Source organism: Microcebus murinus, chromosome 14 (assembly GCF_040939455.1).
Source record: "Microcebus murinus isolate Inina chromosome 14, M.murinus_Inina_mat1.0, whole genome shotgun sequence".
NCBI classification, from domain to species: domain Eukaryota; kingdom Metazoa; phylum Chordata; class Mammalia; order Primates; family Cheirogaleidae; genus Microcebus; species Microcebus murinus.
The window spans coordinates 68,365,047-68,371,046 of record NC_134117.1 but is presented as its reverse complement, the minus strand read 5'-3'; positions in this window follow the sequence as shown (position 1 = coordinate 68,371,046).

The following is a 6,000-nucleotide window of genomic DNA, read 5'->3' as shown; positions in this document are numbered from 1 at the left end:
CTCCTGCTGAAGACATGACCACCCGCAGGACAGCTGGGAGGATGTCAGCCTGTCCCCACGCGCCCTCTGTTTCTGCCCTTTGCTCTGAAGATGCTGGCAGAGAGGGCCTGCCTTTGTTTCCCTCCTCACTGAAGTCAAGTCTGCAGTCTGGCCGGGCTCCCATGCCCGCCCTCTTCTCACTGACCCCGCCCCCTTTCCCTGCGTCTCCTGCTGCTCCCAGCTCTCCCCTGGGACTCCCAGAGCTCGCAGCATCCCTGCCCTCCAGCACGCCCTCCGTGGCCCTCGCTCTTCCCATCCAGCTCCCCACGATGCCCACGCCAGCTGTCTGCCCTCCTCACATGGCTTTGTGGCCACCTGCTGCACCCACCCTGAAGAGGCCCCCAGGTGGCCCCTGTCAGTGGTTGCATCGGTGGCTGGTGGGCCCTCAACTGTGTCCCACATGTAGCCTCTGCGCCCGGCCAGGCTGTCTCCTGCAAACGCCCCCAATCCCGCTTTTGCCAGGTGGCTTCTCCTTGTTCCAGGTGGGACTTTACGCTCTGCCTTGGATCTACTTCTCTTCTCACTAGGCAGCCACCATGCACACCTGAGGGGGCAGTCACAGGGGAAACCTCACTGGCCACTGACAGGCTCAGGATGTCTTCGGGACCAGGGGGAGTGCAGGAGAGTGGAGGGCAGGAGGGCAAGGACCATTCAAGGCCACCTCAGTGGGCGGGTTATCTCATGGCTGCTGAGGTTCCCTGGGTAACAGTGGGCCGTGGGCCAGCGGCAGCGCCAGCAGGTGCCCGAGTCTCAGTGGGTGGGAGCGAGGGCTGGTGTTGGGGAGAAGGGGAGAGGGTGCACAGCTGAGAGGCAGGCCTCTTCCTCAAGTACCCGACAGGGCACAGGGCCCAAGGGCTTGGGTGCGTCAAGCCTTTCAGGGTGCCAGAGCCAGCCCAGCTGGGCGTCTGCTCTGCCCGGCAGGAGGCTGCAGGTTCCCTGGGAGGCGCGTGGGCTGGAACCGTGAGCACTGGGGGCGTAGGGTGGTGCAGGTGCCCCTCCCAGTACTCTCCTGCCTCTCTGTGTTTTAAACAAACATCTCCAGGCTCCCGAAAGGGGACAATAGCTCCAACAGTTGGAAAGTGACAACAAACGGGTATGAAACAGCTATGTATTAGAACAGAGTCTCCCTCCTTTGGATTCTGTGATTCTGCAAACATTGACGTTTTAAAAAAAATTTTTAGCATCAGCCTAATAATCACAGCAGGGGATAATCGTCTGTCACACTGCTTCCCCGTCATCTCAGCCCCAGGCCTCAAGAAGGCTCTGGGGCACTGAGGCAGGAAGACCCCTGGGGATGGGGTGCAGGAGACGCCCCTCAGGCCCTGTGCCCGCTGCCCCCTGCCCCGCGTGCACCTCTGCAGACTCGGCCCCTACTGGTCTCTGAGACAGCCTGAGCCCCGCCCCTCCCCTCAGGGCCTCTGGACTATCTGGTGAGCACCCCTGATCCCAAGACCCCTTCCTAGAGTGCCAGGCCGACCCAGGGGAGCAGGGAAATAGAGAGGGAAGGGTCAGGATTTTTGGTTCAAATAACTGGATCTTTGGATTGAGATTGGCAGATGCCCTTTGGGCAGGAGGTGATGAACTGATGCTCATTCTGGCCAGAATGTTTCTTGAACCCCCAAATCTCCACAGGGCCACCACCCCTAGAACCACAAGCATACCTCTGTCTGCCCTGGCTCCTCGCTCGTCCGAGGAGGTGACGGGTCTCCAAGGTCTCTTCAAGATCCCGCAGCGTGGCCTGAGCCCCTGGGCCCTGGCCCAGCTGGAGTCAGATGCCTGCAGCCCATCAGGCAGGAGCGGCCACCTAGGAGCCACCTGGGGGCTGGGAGGGGTCTCTGCATAATCTCATGTCCTCCTCACGGCCACTGTGGTCTCTGCAGAGGTGAGGGGACCTGCCTGTGGCTGCCCAGCTCACCCATATGATGGAGTCCAGCAGGAACTGGGCTTTTCTGTCTCCAAAACCTGTTGGGGTCTTTCCGCAAGGCCCATGGTCGTCTAAACCACGCCACGAGGAGAGGGGCCCCTGCCAGTGTCACTGATAAAGGCTGGCGTGCACTGAATCATGTCCTCCCACAATTCAAATATTAAAGTCCTAACCCCCAGGACCTCAGAGTGTAGCTGTACTGTAGCTAGAGACAGGGTCTTTAAAGAGGTGATAGAGTTAAAGGAAGTCATTAGGGTGAGCCCTAATCCCGTGTGGCTGCCATAGGAGGAGGTATTAGGACACAGACATGGAGAGAGAACGGTGAGAGGACACAGTTAGAATGTGGCCATCTACAAGCCATACCTCTGTGAGACTCAGAGGAAACTGGCACGGTCCACACCTTGATCTTGGACTTCTAGCTCACAGCATTGTGATAAAACGTTCACAATTCTTCTTGAGCCACCCGGTCTGTGGAACTTTGTCATGGCAGCCTTGCAGATGACTACAATGTCTGCTGCTAAAAGCCCAGAGCCCTGTTTCCTGCACCCAAGGGATGGGACTTCCTCATCCCCTCTGCCCAAGCCCAGCCCTGTTCTCCCAGCTGGCACACACCCAGGTGCAGGGCCGGTGCTGGGGCAGAGAGACAGTCACAGAGGGGCTCCCTCATGCCCACATGGCCCAGCCTCGTGTGGACAGCAGGAGGTGGGCGTAAGGTGCCACTCTGGCAGACAGTGGGTACAGGCTCTTTAACATGTTGAAGACAACTTGGGAGGTGCCTGCTCAGCCCATGGCCACACCCAGGCTGGGCCAGACAGCAGAGTGCATGCTATGACCTGGGTGGTCAGACCAGGCATGGACACCTTGACGCAGGTGGTGATCAGAGTCCCCCAGCGACGTGGCCCTGGGGAACAGCCGCTCGACCTCTGCCAGCAGTCCGAGCAGAGGATGAGTAAGCAGAGACGGTGCAACAGCCCAGCACACAGAGAGGCAGAGGCAGGCTGGGCAGGGGGAAGACGCGGAGAGAAGGGAGGGGCACAGCCAAGACCATGTGGCCCAGGGGCGGCCCTGCCCTCCGGTTCGCTCTTGGGCCCTGCCCCTGCACAGCCCCCACGTAGGGGCAGGCTGGGGTCTCCCATGTTTCTTAACCTTTGCCATATAAATTCCCCAGCTGATAGAAGTGAACGTAAACCCGAGCTGGGGGAATATTCCAAAGTTGTCTTTGACATTGTCACAAGGTTTGTGGTTCATCTAAAAAACTCACAATTTAGGAATGGAATTCTTGCTATTTAGGGATATTTTTCATATGCTCCAGAGGTACTCCTCCTCCTCCAGGGTTGGGCCAAAGTACTACATCCAGAAGGCCCCCAAGGCTGCCCGAGTCACCCAGTGTCTGTCCTGCATGGGCCTGTCAGGGTCAGTCAGTCCTGGTGGCTCTCGTAAGGCTGTGTCTCCCAGCCGGTCACCACCCAGCCACCCGTGTGGTGTCCAGCAATTGCAGGTGGCCTCTCTAACCCCTGACCTCTGCCCTTCCCACCTCCCATCCCAATCCCCTCATTCAGAGACACTGAGCATCACCTCTCAGGAGCGTCAGTCTTGACACAGAGGGAAGAGAGGTTGACTTCAGGCCACAGTTCCCCACTGTGTCTTAGTCTGGGCTGCTATAAACAAACGACCAGAAACTAGGTAGCTTATGAAGAAAAGGGATTTATCCCTCACACTTCTGGAGGCTGGAAAATCCATGATCAAGGCAGAAATGTGCATTCTTATAGTCCTGATCTAAAATTAGGAATCAAAATTTCTCACCATGTTTCCTCGTACATTTCTGCTTCGGGCAGCTCTGATGTGAGCCGTGTTTTCTAAAAGTATCCTGCTCCCCCAAGGAGGGGGCAGGGACAAAAGGCAGCTCACCTGCAAGTCAGCCATGACTGAGGGCTGTGCCCGTTTGCTCTTGGCTGGAGCGAGGAGTCCCCTGACTGATACCAAGCCGGGGGACCAGGTCAGCTGGAATGGAGGAGGCTGGGAGAGAGGAGCCGGGAGCAGAGGGCCACCGGAATTCCCTCTTCCAGCCTCCTCCTGTCACTGTTCACCACAGGGAGTCTGACAGGGTCTCCATGGGTGGCAGAGTAAAGGGATCCTCCCCTCTGATGTCTCCAATCTCACCTTCTTAAGCTACAACATCCCCCCTTGAGGGATGAGGAAGCATGAGGAGCCCAAGCTCTGGTTCCTATTGGCCAAACACGAGGGCTCTCAACCCCCATTAATAAACAGAAACGGGGCTGCGCACAGTGGCTCATGTCTGCAATCTCAACACTTAGGGAGGCCAAGGTGGGAGGGTTGCTTGAGGCTAGGAGTTCAAGTCTAGCCTGGGCAACATAATTGAGACCCCATCTCTACAACAAAAATAGGAAAAAAAAAATAGCTGGGCATGGTGGCACACACCTGTAGTCCCAGCCACTCAGGAAGCTGAGGCAGGAGGATCACTTGAGCCAGAGTCTGAGGCTACAGTGAGCTATGATAATGCCACTGCACTCCAGCCTGGGCAACAGCCTGGACAACAGGTCTTGTACCCTGCTGCTAAAACAATAAAATAACAAGTAAACAGCTGTGTTGATTCTAGCCAGGATCACAGTGAGCTCCTTGTGGACTTGCACATCTGTTTTGCCCTGTTGGGTCCAGAGAGGCCGAGGCGGGCACCGCCATCTCCGCGCCTGCCGGTGGATGGCGCAGGCGCACAGGCCAGCTTCAGAAAGGCGCCAGAGCCTCTCAGGCCGGGCAGAGCTGGCGCCGCTCAGGACAGCCCACACGGTCCAGCTATGAGGAAAAGATGAGCTCTCTGCCCACACTCTGGTACTTTAACCCTCTGCTGCCCAGTGAAAGGTCTCACGGGCTTGTCTTGGCGTCCGGAGCACCGCGAACATTCACGCCTGACTGTGAAAGGCGCAGGGTCCCCCACCTTTGTAGCTGCCTGCGGCGCCCCGGGCACCACTGCACGTGACTGTGGGTGTCAGGCAGCTGGGCCAGGGCCAGAGAGCACCAGGGGCTGCCAGGGGACTGCCTATCCCACCCCACACCTGCAGGGGCCTGCGACCCGCCTCTCTGGAGCCTGCCCCGTGGGGCTGCAGGTGGGACAGCACCTGCCCTCCAGGCACCAGGCTCCCTTGCCATAGTCAGGTCCCGCAGTCAGGTGTGAATCTCCGAAGTTACAGAGCAGAGGCGGGCATTCTTTGTGAAACAAAAGCTGTATAGAAACCAAAACAAAATGAAAAAGTGACTGAGCTGGGCCTCACATTCCACGAAGAACGTCAAGAAGTGGGGTGTGCAGGGGTACTCGTTCTCGAGCCCCACGGCAGCTCTGGGAGTGAGTCTCCAGGCGGGGCAAAACCAAACAACTGAGCCCTCCCAGGGCTTGCAGCGGCCTCTTCCATTTCTGGGACTCTGCCCCAGCTGACGTCTCTGCGGTGCCTTGCGCGTGGCGCCTTGGGCCTGGGAAAGCCTCTGGTGACCTGCTCGGGAGGTGGATGTGCTTTGGGGCGGGCGAGTCCCAGGAACAGGCCCAGTTCCCATCCTGGCAGTGGGCGGGCCCCTGCTGTGACCCAAGCTGTGGCAGGACAGAGAAGGGAGCCAGGATGAGCAGCTCCCTGGGATGAATGCTTTGAAGGCCAACATCACACGACCTGGAGCAAGCCCCCACACCATGCCCACACACACATAGGCAAACCTTCGGTCAAACCTTTTTATTTTCTCTAAACATGAGGGACGGCGTAGTCATCACTGTCCAACCTAATGTGCCAATGCTGCCTGAAACCCAAAGCTGCTGTATTTGTAACTTGCACTTGCCTTTCAAACATTCCACTGAAAAGCATAAATAATACATTAAAAGAGATGAGGGTGTGGAGAGCTGTTCACTTTTAAGATGGATCAGGGACAACTGGGTGACCTTGGCCAAGTTCCCCTTAGGGTCCCCTCTTGTCATATCCCCAGTTGTGTGCCTTTGGCCTGTGAGTGGGTCCCTGGGCAGTCACACAGGCACGGCGTGT